Source organism: Rosa chinensis, chromosome 7 (assembly GCF_002994745.2).
Source record: "Rosa chinensis cultivar Old Blush chromosome 7, RchiOBHm-V2, whole genome shotgun sequence".
Taxonomy (NCBI): domain Eukaryota; kingdom Viridiplantae; phylum Streptophyta; class Magnoliopsida; order Rosales; family Rosaceae; genus Rosa; species Rosa chinensis.
The window spans coordinates 4049550-4063957 of record NC_037094.1 but is presented as its reverse complement, the minus strand read 5'-3'; the positions used below and the strand labels follow the sequence as shown (position 1 = coordinate 4063957).

At 35.8% G+C, this 14408-nt stretch overlaps 1 long non-coding RNA gene across 16 annotated transcripts; it reads left to right on the top strand.

Moving 5' to 3' along the window:
* Positions 1-3735: 3735 nt before the first annotated feature.
* LOC112178949 lies at positions 3736-13983 on the top strand. 16 transcript variants are annotated; one of them, XR_002927556.2, is made up of 14 exons: positions 3736-3952; positions 4148-4247; positions 4590-4655; positions 6652-6741; positions 6893-6916; positions 7003-7325; positions 7457-7583; positions 8098-8179; positions 10754-10914; positions 11718-11925; positions 12124-12182; positions 12328-12417; positions 12625-12869; positions 12964-13983. It is a non-coding gene; the product is annotated as an uncharacterized LOC112178949 (long non-coding RNA). The 16 variants fall into 16 exon arrangements; XR_002927563.2 differs by lacking the exon at positions 4148-4247 and having other exon boundaries at positions 3738-3952; positions 7003-7145; positions 7233-7325; positions 7461-7583; XR_002927558.2 differs by lacking the exon at positions 4148-4247 and having other exon boundaries at positions 3739-3952; positions 7003-7145; positions 7233-7325.
* The last annotated feature ends 425 nt before the right edge of the window (positions 13984-14408 follow it).

Genomic DNA, 14408 nt, shown 5'->3' with positions numbered 1-14408 from the left:
TGCCTTTGCTGTTGAATCTTCATGGGTTTTGCAGTGTCGACTATTATGTGAGGCGAATGTGGGGCTGTGACATATTATGCTTGGCGCTGGATGGTTGGAAAGCCTTGGTGACATCAAAGTAAGCCCTGGGAAAGTGGAGTATGTTTGTGACGGGAATTGAAAATGGAGTATGTTTGTGATGGTGTCACTCACCAGCTGCAGTGGAAAACTGTCAACAATTCGAAAAGCATAATTCGCTCTTTGACAGAAGTTATTCGTGTATTTATGTAGAGCTTGAAGTAAGCACTTCTCTTAATCCTAGCTTTCTAGATGAGAATTGGGATCTCATTATGTAGTTATATATTTAGTTATGAAAAATGTTTAAGCAAACTAGCCTACCTGGTATTATAGTGCAAGGAATGATCAATTTGCAATGAACTTTGAAAGTGTGTTTGTTCGTCATATCTTTGATTTGATCATTGTTGATGCAAAAGGTATTCATGAGTCTAATGCACATATGCATACATGTCTTCAAATTTCACTGCTATATGCTAACGTTGTTTTGTCTCCACCATTATTGCCTTTCAGAATGGTGGGGCAGACTGCAACTATAACCAGTAATTAATCCACACGTGTTAATATTGCTGCCACAGATGTTGCACATGAAAAGCTGTACTGGTGATTCTGATTCCAAAAATTCTTCTCCAGGGTATTAACACTCTGGAATTGAGAGCCGTTCCTTTTTTTTAATTAGTCACAGTTTTTGACGGGCCTCCCCCATGAGCTAATTCAACGACTTCAATACTTCATAGCACTATAGAACACTCCTAATAATATAGGGTTTAGGGTGCAGGCTGTCTTATACATCTTGGACTCACCCCTAAAGGAAGGTTGAGGCCTAGCCCATTCCAATTTCGGAAGTTCCCGGGCCCGAAGTAGAGGCTAAAACCTCTAATCCAACCTAGCCTTTTTTTTTTTTTCGGAAATAGAAGTTTATTGTTATTCATTAACCAACGGCTAATGGGTCATAGCTTACAAAACTTACATAAGAGTTCCGGCAAGAAAATCCGGGAAATCATATCCAAGCTAAAGCAAACTAATTAACATCATTGGGAATCTCACAATTAAGCAATCATATCCAAGAATGACAAAGCTTCGCCTCCTATGGAAAGAAATCATTCAACTAGCCCTTCTTTGCCAATCACGCAATTGTGGTACAAGAGAGAAACTAGAAACATCATAGAAACTTACTCACCCTCGCACAGGCTTAACCCCGAAACAAAATAGCTAAGCAATAAACAGCTCATTCCCATTCGAGTTGGAGCTTAAATCCACACCTGCATTTTTACCTTCCGCCTTCTTAACCGGGCGACTAGTCGGACAACCCCTCTTCTTCTTTGGAGCTGGCCCTATCAAAATCAGAACCTCCACCAACTCACCAAGATGGAATTCCGACGGTATAAATGCCAAACTAGGCTTGAAGATCTTCTTTCTCACACCAAAATCCACCATTGGGCCTCTTTTAGCCCTAAGCCTAGAAGAAGATCCAGCAGAGCCCACACCCACATTAGAGATGTCACCCGGCCAATTCTGTGCAGCCCAGTAAAACCTGCGGTCAACCCTAATTCTAAATTAGGGTTCCCCGCAGGTTTTTCTGGAGCATTCACAGCAACACTTGCTGCAACATCCGGCGCTGGTCCATCCACCACCACCATATCTTCAGCCATCTTCGACATCAAGCCCAGCTCCGCCAGCCCTATAGGGAGCATCTCTGGCCCCGCCGCCGCCGCCACAGATACCTGCGGACTGGACGCCAACTCAAAGCTCGATTACAAGCCATTTCAGTCCAACACCGCCGCCGTTCCTTCAAGTGCTTTGTCTCAGCCATCCTATCCATGGACGAAGAACCCGCACCTCTTGCAGATGCCATGGCACTTTTCGTACCTGAACTCTAGAGCCACTGCCACCACCGGCGAAAAATTGTACATGCGCCGAGCCCATATTTGAAGTTGTACATCATGGATCACCCGAATCCTCCGAATCCGATCCTTCCTCACCATTGCCGCTTGATCAAACCATACAAACTGCCCCAAATCCTTTCCAAGTAGGGTTAGGACTCGTTCATTACGCATAGCAATACGAAGCCCCGTCAAACCGCCACCCTAACATCAAGGTAGCGTAGCGGTACCTCCTTCGCATCATGAACTCCATCGTAATCCGCCACCAACAACATTGAATTGTTATAAAACCAAGGGCTGCCATTGAGGACATGGGTCTTCGCCTCCTGCTCCTTGAACTAGAAAATGAAAATACCTCCCTCCTACTGCCGGATCAAAACACGTTCTTTCAATCTCCAAACACCAGAGATCGTCGCCGAGAATGACGATATCACCACGCGCTTCGAAGATAGCAGACGTCCACAGAGATAAAAGAAAGGATCATGGACCGCTTCGCCATCCCCAATCAGATTCACCACAGCCGCCTCAATCCCTGCAGGATTAGCCACCGCTTCCCCTGCCATAGTGGCAGCCCAAACTCAATCAATTTTTTCGCTAGAGGGAAACCCTAGCAGAGAGAAAAGTCGGCTAATCCAACCTAGCCTACTAGAATAAGTTGAGGGAAAATCCACCCAATTCAACAAAGAACAAGTAAAGCCACAGCTAATTAGAACAATTAAATTCAAATTACCAAAATGCTAAACGATTTTTTCTTCTTCTTTTACATGCGCAATTTTGATACCAAAATTTGAGTGAGGATGCTTCTCACTTTCTGGCATATTCTAAAAGAGTAGTGCCTATAATAGTGGAGTCTGCTGACAAAGAAAGAAGTGGGAATCTGAATATTCAAGTATATGATAAGAAATGAAAAATCAGAGACTACAAAATATTCTACTGAACAATTAGTTGTAAATTCAAGAACCCTGGACTCAAAAATCAGAATGTGGAGTACAAGTGCACAACGATCGACATCCTGATATGTCAGACCCTGTAAAAGCATGCACATTATAAAAATTGCAATTTTTTTTTTCTTGACTGATAAAAAAATTGGGTTAGAGAGATACTGGGAATTAGTAAATGGGAAATAGAGTACACTTTCATTATAAAAATGTGGCACCATGTGAACCGAGTTTTCTTTGATCCTGCAGTCTCTCACATTTTCTTACCGAGGTCGTAAGGTTAAACTGAGAATTAAGGTCGGTTCGGTTCAAGGTGTTGCACATGGTGTTGCTTCTTTTAAACTTCAATGTGGGAGTTTTGAGAACCACATTATTTCGAGCCTTCATTTCTCAATATGTGGTGAGCTTCCTTGTCAATATACAGTGAAGTTGGTGAGCTAATTAGTGCTTCATTGAACGCTCTACGCTAACTGAAGACTATATAGTACCAACCTTATCAAGGTGCGTGGACCAGAGCACACAATATAATGGAGTCTGCAACTTTTGCAGAGATATCCCAGTAAATGTTTTGTTCCCTTCAAGTCCTCCATAAGTTTGCAAATTGCAAGAACCACAATATAGCCGTTAAGCTCGAGCTTTAAAGTTTAAACGGCTTATGTAGTTATCATATTTTTCTATATATAAAGGATGAAAAATACTGTTTTACTGTTTCTTATAAGGGGCGGAAAAGCCCTATTTGTCCTCACTGTTCCAGGATAATATCAAGAAGGCAGAAAAGTCATTTTTGTCCTTGATCTTCTCAGTGTATCCAAATGATCGGGGACTCGGGGTTGGTATTCGGTGGCTTTACATCAACATCAACAAAACCCAAAGAAGAGGGCAGCGAGAAAAGAGGCATAGAAGAGGAGAAAGGAGAAGATCTGTGAGCTCTGGAAATAAGAGAGAAGAAGGAAAAGACCATCAAGATCAACAAAAGCGAAAGAAGAGAGCAGAGAGAAAAGAGGAATATAAGAGGCGAAAGCAGGAGATGTGTGAGCTCTGGAAAGAAGAGAGAAGAAAGAAAAGACCGGTTGCAAGGTATTGGATTTGTGGTTTGAATCGGTCTGTGTTGTTTGTTGTTTGATTTTTTTCTTCTTTTGTTAGATGTTTTTGAGGGGGTGATACTTTTGTTGGTTGATTGAATTGGGGGTTTTCTTGGTTGATTGAAGTTGATTCTAAGTTGTAGGGTCTATTCTTTTCGATTTGATGTAAGGTTTTTGATTTTGATGGTAGATTGTTGGGGTAGGATAAAGAAGTGGAGAGATTGAAGAATTTGGTCGAAGAGGTTACTGGGTTTTGGAAGAGATGTGTGTTTGATTTGGGTATATGTTTGGTAAAATCTCCTGGCAGCCACAAGTGATTATACTCTTATTGTAGTTGCAAAATAATAACTGAAGCTCTCAACTCTCTCTCTCTCTCTAATGCCTCATGTTCTCAACCTCGCTCCTCGCAGCTCAGTTCTCTGAGTTTTTTTTTTTTTTGGTGAACAATATGAGCAACTATTATTGTTAAAGATCGGAGCAACTAATTATTTCTGTAATCAGAGGTTCATGGGATTGCTTAGTTTTTGGGTATGTTAGTCTGTAATATATGGGATTAGATAAACTTTACGAATAATATATATAGTCATTTAGCTTTGTGTTTTCATTCTATCAGTTGGATTTATTGTATGCAGATTAGGTAGCATTTGAGCTGTTGTCAATTGTCAAGCTGCTGTTGACATTCCAATCATCTTTCTCAGGTTGGTTGCCTATAATTCCCATCTCTTTTTGTGTGCTGTACTCTTTGTATATGTATTCCTTAATTCATACTCATATATACATTTAGTGATATAGATATATGTGTATTATAATTTCACCAGGACCATACATATACATAGATATAGATGCATTACATATAGCGATATATATATATATATATTTATACTCTTATACTGATACATGAATACATATAGTGGGGTGTGTGTATGTGTATAATATATACTATTTTATGATTTTCTGTGTGCTGCAGCTTTTTATATGAATTCTTATATGTTCAACTTAATCCTGCACGTCTCTCTTTTTAGTTGTACGATAAGAAACCTTTCTCTCTATAGTACTGCATATGAAATGAGGTGAAATTAGTACACTGATTCAGAAACCTTGAACAACCTTAAGAACATCTGTAAGTAATAACTATGTGTGTATTTATATACATATATCTTCAAGGCTCTTGATCATATATGGATGTTTTGACCACCCATATGAGCTTTTAATTAGTACCAGAAAGATTGGGGAAGATCGAAGATAATAAGCTAATTGCAAACTCAGATGGGGTTTAAGTACTATATATATGACTAAAGCTCTTGATCATGTATACATTTGAACCACCCTTTTGAACTCGATCCTACCCAAAATCTCTCTGTAATGACCAGAAATGTTGCTGGAGATCAGAGATGGGTAGTACTGAAAAGCTCTGTGAATATAATATATGATGGCTGGTGTGGACTTACTGGCCGATCTGAAACCGGTTGCTGATGAAGTGAGAGAGAGTCCTGAAGAGAGAGAGAGAGAGAGAGAGAGAGAGAGAGAGAGAGAGAGGGAAGTTTGATGGGTTGTGAATTGTGATGTTTGAGATGCATGGGATGCCCAACATATATATAGATATAGGCAACCATATATATACTATATGTATTCATACTCATATATACATTTAGTGATATAGATGTATGTGTATTATAATTTCACCAGGAGCATATATATATATAGATATAGATGCCTTACATATAGTGACATATATATATATATATATATGTATATATATATATACTCATACTGATACATGTATACATATAGTGGGGTGTGTGTGTGTGTGTAATATATACTATTTTATGATTTTCTGTGTACTGCAGCTTTGTAAATGAATTCTTATATGTTCTTCACTGGGATTTGGACTTTGTATGTGTATGGTAGTATGAGACAGTGTTTTGGGTTGGTGAGGATAATAAAGATGACTCCTTCAGCCTAACTGAGATACCAAAGCCTCGATCTTTGAAAATTATATATTCTTACATCAACATATTAGATGCTATTACCCATGTAATTGCGATTTTTTTGTGCAATATGGACTTATTTCTTCCAACTGAAAACTAAAATTCAAACCAGAACGGACCCAAAAATAGAAGAGTTATCCAGATTGTTGAAAAAACAGTGAGTAATCACGAATGTAGATCTAATGAGCATGTCAACTCCAATCATTTGGATACACAGAGAAGAGCAAGGACAAAAATGAAAAAGTTATCCAGATTTTTTTTTTTTTTTTTTTTGCTTTATTAGGAAAAAGTTCTTTGTTTTTCTTTTTATTTTTTTTAAAGTGGATCTTCACAGACTTTTGGTCTGGTCTCCTAATTCTAAACTCCATGGTTAGCTTCGAAGAGTACCAACAGTTGAAATGAATCCAATTTGGCTGCTGAACTTAGTTTTCTTCTTTTTTTTTCCTAGGTCCTTGCAATTCTATAAAAGTTCAAATAATGCAACAATGAATATTTAAAGCCTAACTATATGAGCGTGGTTGTTTACGTACTTTTATCAAATTGAAATAAGAATTTGTTGTTGTAAGAAAAAAAAATTTCCTTTATTTTTGTACTTTTTTTTTTCTTTTGTTTTTGGTTTGGTTTAACAAATATGGTATTGGTATTGTTTTCTGTAGTTATATAATTAATTTGATAAGTATGTTACAGTTATGTTTGCTTTTTACAGAATTTATGCAAAAGAGTCTAAACATCATTTGGCTGCCACTATTCCTTGGTCTACTGTTTCACGTTGTCTGCATCTTTCATTCTTATTCAGGTATGAACTTTGAATTTTTGTTTGCTCAATTAGCGGCTTTGTTTGCTTTCATTGTGTGTTTTTTTTGTGCAAAATACATTATATAACTATGTATGTTTGAGTAACTATGTTGTATTTTGTAATTAGTTTTTCCTTTATGTTAATTTTGCAGAGCTTTGGGACAGTGTGCACTCAGGTTGTTGTAATGTTTTGGATTGAGGTTTGATTATAAAAGTGGTTTTAAGTCATTTTTGATTTTAATTCCCTTGGTTTTCAATGTAGTTATGGCATCAGATATCAGGCACAGAAGAGGAAAAAGATTGCTAGAACAAAATTATTCTATATATAAAGGGTGAATAACACTGTTACACTATTGCTAAGAAGCGGAAAACCCGTTTGTCCTCACTGTTCAAGGAGAATATCAGGTTGGCGGAAAAGTCGTTTTCGTCCTTCCTTTTGTCAGCGTTGGACAGGTATAACGATCGGGTCATTTTCGTCCTTGCATTTCTCAGTCTTGGATAACGATCGGGCTGCGATTCAGTGGCTTACAAACAATTTCAGTTCTGTCCAGGCGAAAGAAGAGAGAGGAGAAGATCTATTGCAAGGTATGTGGTTTGAATCGTTCTTTGGTTTTTGTTGTTGGATTTTTTTTTGTTTTTGAGGGGGATGATAGTTTTGGCTTATTTTTAGAAATTGTTTATGGAGGATAATTGTTTCTGATTGTTACATTTGTAAGAAAGAGGAAAGGAGGAGATCTATCGGGTCTGCAAAGAGGGATAGAAGAGAGGAAAGGAGAAGATCTATTGGGTCTGGGATCGAAAAAAGCGAAAAAAGAGAGTGGAAAGAAAAAACCGGTTGCAAAGGTATGTGGTTTGAATCGTTCTGTGATTTTTGTTGTTGGATTTTTTCTTCTTTTGTTTTTGAGGGGGATGGTGGTTTTGGGTAAGAGTAGAGGAAAGGAGATAGGTGTTATCATTTAGCTACCCAGAAAGGGGAATCATCATTCAGTTCTTCTTACTGACTGAAAGTTAGGCTTATTTGGATAAAAGTAAATGTATTTTATTTGTTAGTGTATGATTTTGATGTTAGTTTTGATATGAGAACAGAAAGAAGATTTTGATTCTTGGTTGTTGGGTTAGTTGGTTTTGGCCTTTGGGTTTGGTTTTACCTTCCTTTCTTTTTTTCCTGTGTTATTGAGTTGTGCGGGTGGTTCAATAAAGCTAAGCAACTGTTAAACGCCATTGGTTTTCAGTAAACTGCTCTTAATTGCTTCTTTGATTTGCTTTTGTGTTTGATTTGTAATCCTATTTCGTATTGGCATTCTTATGCCTTAGTTTCTCCTTAAAGCCAATCTAACTGTGTCTTTAATTCCCACAGAATTTTATCATCAGATACTTCCCAAGGCTTTAGCACATTTCTTTCAATCGAAGTTTCTGGTCATAACTTGGTCAGGGCTTAGGTAAACTCCTCTGCTATATTAATATAATTCCCAATTTTGTGATAATGATATATTCATATTCCTAATTATAGTGCCAGATATATAACTTGAAAGCTTTCCAATTGTAATCTAATTTTAAAGCTTTAGACATAAGTTGCTTAGTCTAAATTTTATGGCAGCTTTAGACATTACTGTTTTAAATAGTAGATATATGACAGTCAATGCCAATCGATGTTAACCAATCTGATTCGATAATCTAATTTTAAAGCTTTAGGTATAATTTGCTCAGTCTAAATTTTATGGCAACTTCAGATATTAATTAGTGTTTTAAACATTAGGCATTTGAAAATCAATAGCAATCAATGTTAACCAATCTGGTTGAAAATGAGTCACCATCTATGCTTTTGATTTTAAAGGTCGTTTGTGTAAACGATTTTGTTAGTTTTCAAATTGCTATTATAGTGGCTACTTCGGGTGTTTACTACATGCTTCGATTAAGTGAAAAAAGACCTTAGTATCTAAGGAATGGTTAAATTTCTCCATGGACTATTCACTATTATTAGGCTTTGATTCTGGGATGGTTGTAAACAAATCTTTGTAAAAATTTCAAACGTGGGAAGTATTGTCTTTGAATTTGGTGCAATTTGAGGTCTGAGTCTTTTGTTTTCTTGCATGTTATGCATGACTATAGTTGTTTTTTGAATTATACTTGCCTATGAGCTGCATACCCTAGGGTATGGATGTGTGTGTGGTCTATCAATTCCTTTCGCCCTATTTCAATCTTGGGGTATACCTCTCAGCGCAGCTTTTAAGATATTGTGGTTGCTTTCTTGAGCTGAAATATTTCAATCCATGGCAGCAAATCACCAAACAAGGAAGATCTGAAATAAAAAATATGCAACTAATTATGAAAGTTTTTTATTGGAAAATGAAAAGTCTCTTTGGTATATTGTTGTGTGAGTTTTATATATAACTGTGAAGATGACAAAGAAAGAGTTATCAATAAGAGAAAATTTATAATAAAAATAAGTAGAAGAATAGTGAAAAGAGGTGTTACTGTTTTTGGGTGATCAGGTTTTACTGGAAGAAAAAGAATGTTGTTGTCTTTAAAGGGATTTATTGAGTTTAGTTCAGTTCAGCAACTAATAAAAATAAAGATTTTAATTCTAAGAGGGACCCCTGCATCTTTGAACGAATGATGGTGTTGTCTTTAAAGGGATTTATTGAGTTTATTTCAATTGAGCAACTAATATAAATAAAAATTTTAATTCTAAGAGGGACCCTGCATCGTATGGGAAGACCAAGTGTGCCTTCTTCTAATCTCCTATCTTTGTTTGATTTTCTTTTCTAATTTTTTATCATTATTATGATCTCTTTTTCTCTTAATCGTACATTCTACTATAAAAAAGCTTTCATTCGCAATTAACTACAGTTGAAGAAGTGGTCCATAATTTGACTTTCTTATATCCTTCCTAAGGTAGGCTGTGGAGAGTGAGGGAGATAGCTCCTTTAAGAGGTAAGATGTTTAGGCAAAGGCAGTCACCCAGGAATTGGATCTAGAGCATAATTATGAATTTAGCAATTGATTTAGAAAGCACTGAAGTACAGAATTCCCAAATAATGCGAGTTTGTTTTTGTGTCTGCAATTTAACAAAGTTAGATATGATTTTGTATATCAATTTGGATAGGACAATCATAGTATGAATTGTTTTCTTTTGTTTGGCAGCTATACCTTTACACACCCATTAAGGCTTAGTTTCTGCATTTATCCTAAACAGAATTGATCAACTGTGCATATTCAAACTCTTTACGAAATAGTATTAGTCGACTCCAATATATTAAAATAGGCACCCACTGCTAAATCATTTTGGTGTCCTCCGCATTTTGTTGATCCAATCTGAATTAGTTCCATTTGAGTTTCCCTTTTTCTCTGTCAATGATTACAATTGTCGTCTATCACAATTTGTATTAGTCAATGAATTATTAAGTATAGAAGGAAATTGATTATAAATTGTGAGATAAGTTTTATAAACTGATTATAAAATTAGGCATGGGAGTTGATGATTCTGAAACTGACGCTATAATGAGCATTTTTTTGAAATTTCATCCTTATCTGTCATATTGTCCATTGCTTTAGTTCATTTAGTAAAATGCAGTTATGTTACTATGTAAGTTTAGGCAATAGTGTGGGGAATTAATTTATGTTTCTCTTTTTAATTGCATTGAAACAAAGAGTATAGTTGTTTCAAATATTATAGAGTATCGTTATTTCTTTTGTTTTGTTTTGTTTGTGTTGGTGCTTTAGAAAGAGAAACTGGAGATTGGGACAAGCTTTAGATATATGATTTTGGGGTTACCAGTATATGGTTGTCCATTTTCCTATTGTCTTTTCAGTGGATGTAATTTTTTGACATTTAATTTGAAGTGAAGGCAATAATGATACTGATAGCTTAGATACTGACTGAATTCTTATGCGTTTAGCTTAATTGTACATCGATTGTACGTCTTACATCATAAAAAATAAAAATTCAGTTATCTAGCTTCATGTTTCAACTTCCACTAAGCTGTGCTGTCTTTGGTTATATATATTTTCAGGTATTTTGATCCATTTCAATTCGATCACTTATCAAGAACGATCCACACAGAAATAGAGAGATTTGCTGTGATTGTTTGCTTTGCTTTGCACAAAGACAGACAGAGAGAGAGATAGCTGATATTCACAAAAGGAGATTGTCACCTCATCATCTGAGTACGAGGTTAGTTGTCTCTAAGCCAATTTGCTTTTTAATTTGTGAGTTGTGAGTTCTTTCTTTCTTAAATTTCTATTTCTGAATTTGTGATTAATTTACGTTTCTGTTTTTAATTGCATTGAAACACAGAGTATAGTTGTTTCAAATATTATAAAAATTGATGGATTTGATAGATTTTATGTTTAGCTGTTTCAAAATCTTTTGGGTTTGTTACTTTCGGATTAGTTTGTATAGATTTGATCTATTTACTTACGAAACAGAAAAATAGATACTAGATCCAACATGTTAGTCTGTACATGTCAAAAATGGAAATCATATGAAAATATGGTTATTAATATTTATACTTGAACTTTCTGTTGTATAATTTATTATAAATTCATCTATTGTGAGTTTTGCTTCCCAGAAATAATTTCCTGAATTTTTTCGATTTCATTTCATTAGATTTTGAGTAAACAAACCTACCCCTAAATTTACAAGTGATAGCGATAGACAATATACCAGTATCTAAGCTTTCTATAAGAGGCATTATGCATTTATCATTATTCAAAAAGAATGTCAGTATATTTTGTATTCAGTATATCATCTGAATGCCAACAGTTCCGGGAATATTGTAGGGCAGGAAATGGATAGTGGTATGTAATCACATAGATACGTATCTTCCAGTATAAAGAATCACAGCTGTGGCTTCATATATATTTTAAAGGAAACGTTGGCTAAATGCTTTTCAAATTCATTATCAGCTTTCCTATATATTTTTTTTTTATATTTTATATATATTTTTTATGTTAAGAGGTTATTGTTTGGAACAGCACACCAGAGGATCACAGGATGATTGTTACTGATATTCGAATTAGAACAAATCTCCTGAACAGAAAATGAACCAAGTATGATGGTAGGGTTCGTATAAGTTCAGATTCGATGAGTAAAATAGAGGCAGAACTTGAACCTGAATTTCAAAGGTTAGGGCTAAACAAGAATACTTCTACTTTGGAGAGAAGATTAACTGATCTTGATGAGGTAAAAAGTCTATGCTTATCATTGCAATTTTAAGTCTAAGCAGCACAAATTTATCTTTTAGTAATAACACATCTAACTCTTTTCCTACTACTGAGGTAATAGTATATCATTTATGCATGTAAAGAAAGCTGCTGCATCAGTTTGGTCAATTACTATACTAAAAAAGTATTGTTCTTTTGTTCTCTAATTTTTATGCAGTTTGACGAATTGGTAGAGCTGGAGTGATCTGATTGCCAATATATGAAATTAACAATGAGGTTTTGTTCTAACACTATTATCTAATGTACTGAATATTGATTGTCTCTTTTGGTGGATTTATTTCAATTTGTTTTGAGTAGTATGTTTAAAGCCCATGAGACTTAAGTGCATACATTTAAAAAGGTTTAAATAATTTCCCTGCAGTCCAAGCTGCTATCATCACAGTTGAAGGGGGTTATACCCTGGTGGAGATCTTCCCTTCCTGTCCAAGACCATGAGTTGTTAAGAATGAAGGTGTGGTATAACAAATCAGCTTATACTTGGTATCATATTTTTGCATAGAGGAGAAGAGGGAGAAAAAATTCTATAATTTTTTTTTTTTTGGGGAATATGCCTTTGCTTTCTATTATGTAGCAGCTAATGTATAGCTTTCTTTAATCTTGAAAGATCTATGCTTTCTATTTATATAAAATTGATTTTATCTATTGGGATTGTTTGCAGATCTATTAAGAGTTTTGGTGAAAATTGAGAGCTTCGAAGCCATTCACAAGCAGGAAAAAATCATTAAAGCTTTCTATGGAGTCATGATTGCTCGGATTGATCTTGGAGTTGAAATCCCACTCAAACAGATTCCAATGGTCCAAGAGAAAATAATTCAAGTGTGTGGGCAGCTAAACAATCAAGTAGTTGTAGCTTCTCAACTACTTGAATCAATGATTGAATACCCAACCCCAACACACGTTGAGGTACCACTTAATTGTGCTAATATTAATTTCCTCTATATTGAAGTCAAATGTAGTGCCATGATGAATACTAATCTCCACTGCTTTCATTGATCAGGAAAGGATATTTCTTCCTTGCCTTGGTGGTGAATTGGACAGTGAGTGTGATGAACCAGTTTCAATGAAACTGTCTACACACAATCAAGAAGAGCTACTAGATTGCAAAACACTATAAGAGGTTTTAAAGAGCTTGGAAAAGAAGGTGCCTAACTTGAAAATTTTCACCTATGAACGATTGGATCGATTGAAAAGAGTGAGAATGTGACACAGAATGCGTTTAGAAGTGATGCCGAATACTTAACCTGTGAATGTTCTTTTCTGATTTTGGGTTGGTTTCTTATTTGAATCCTTTTCGTTTGATTTTTGTTGGTTGTTAGTTCAGTTAGGAAAAAAGCAATTTACAATTGTTATATGACTAGAATGCATTTATACTACCCGAGGCAAAGTGCGGTATCGCAAGGTTTGTTTATCTCAGATATACTGCATGTATGTCAACAATGGAAACTTGGAGCAGTAACTTCATGGAGGTATCCGTCACCATGGGTATCTCTATTTGTCTTTGATGCCAACGTGTTCTTCTTATTCAACGAGTCACAAGATATACTTTTTCGCATTCTTGCTTATTTACACAACGCCATTGAACCAAAGTTGATACATCGAGACATTAAGCGGAGGCTTCTTCTTAGCTGCTAAGTACTTTGTAAAGGAATATCCATTTGCGGAAGAGAGAGCAGTTACTGACTTTAGTTTGCCAAATCAAGTCTGACTGATAAGAAAATTGAATTCAAGAGGGAGTTCCGTCCAGGTGAGTTACCTCCAGGTGAGGTACTGCTAATGTCGCTGGATGCAATTGTTGCACGGCTAAAACAGAAAGCTGATTGTCTAGAGGGATACATATTCTGTCACAGAACAATGTGGTAATGGAAATCAAAGGCTTGGAGGAATCAGATGATATTGAAGTACTTTCTAGAGCAATTCAATTGGGAACAATTTGTGTCTCTTCACAAAAATACTACTGCAATTGATGTAATATATGGTATTTTATCAGTTTGATCAATAATAAAGTCATTTTCAATTATATCTTTCATTATTGTAAATTATTACCAACAACAATCCCCGCAACAAAGCGCGGGTACCATTGCTCGGACTTAAAATGTCTTCCCCACAATGAATCTTCCACAATTGTTTGTAAGTTTTTCCTTATAACCCTTACGTATAGTATTTTATAGTATTTCCTTCCCTTTTTTATCTTACCTAAACCTCCAAAACCCGCGGCAGAGCGCGGGCGTCTATTCTAGTGCATAATAATTATTCCAAGATTATCTGTCAATTGTCACGTCACACTCTTCGAATTACAGTGAAAGTAGATCCATCCACACTTTCAGCTAACCGTGGCATGATGTGCTTACGTTTCAGATCTAACAACGACTAGCTCAAGAAACTACCAAGGTTCATTATAATATATATGTACACCCTAGCACAGAGTGGGGCACAATAATCACA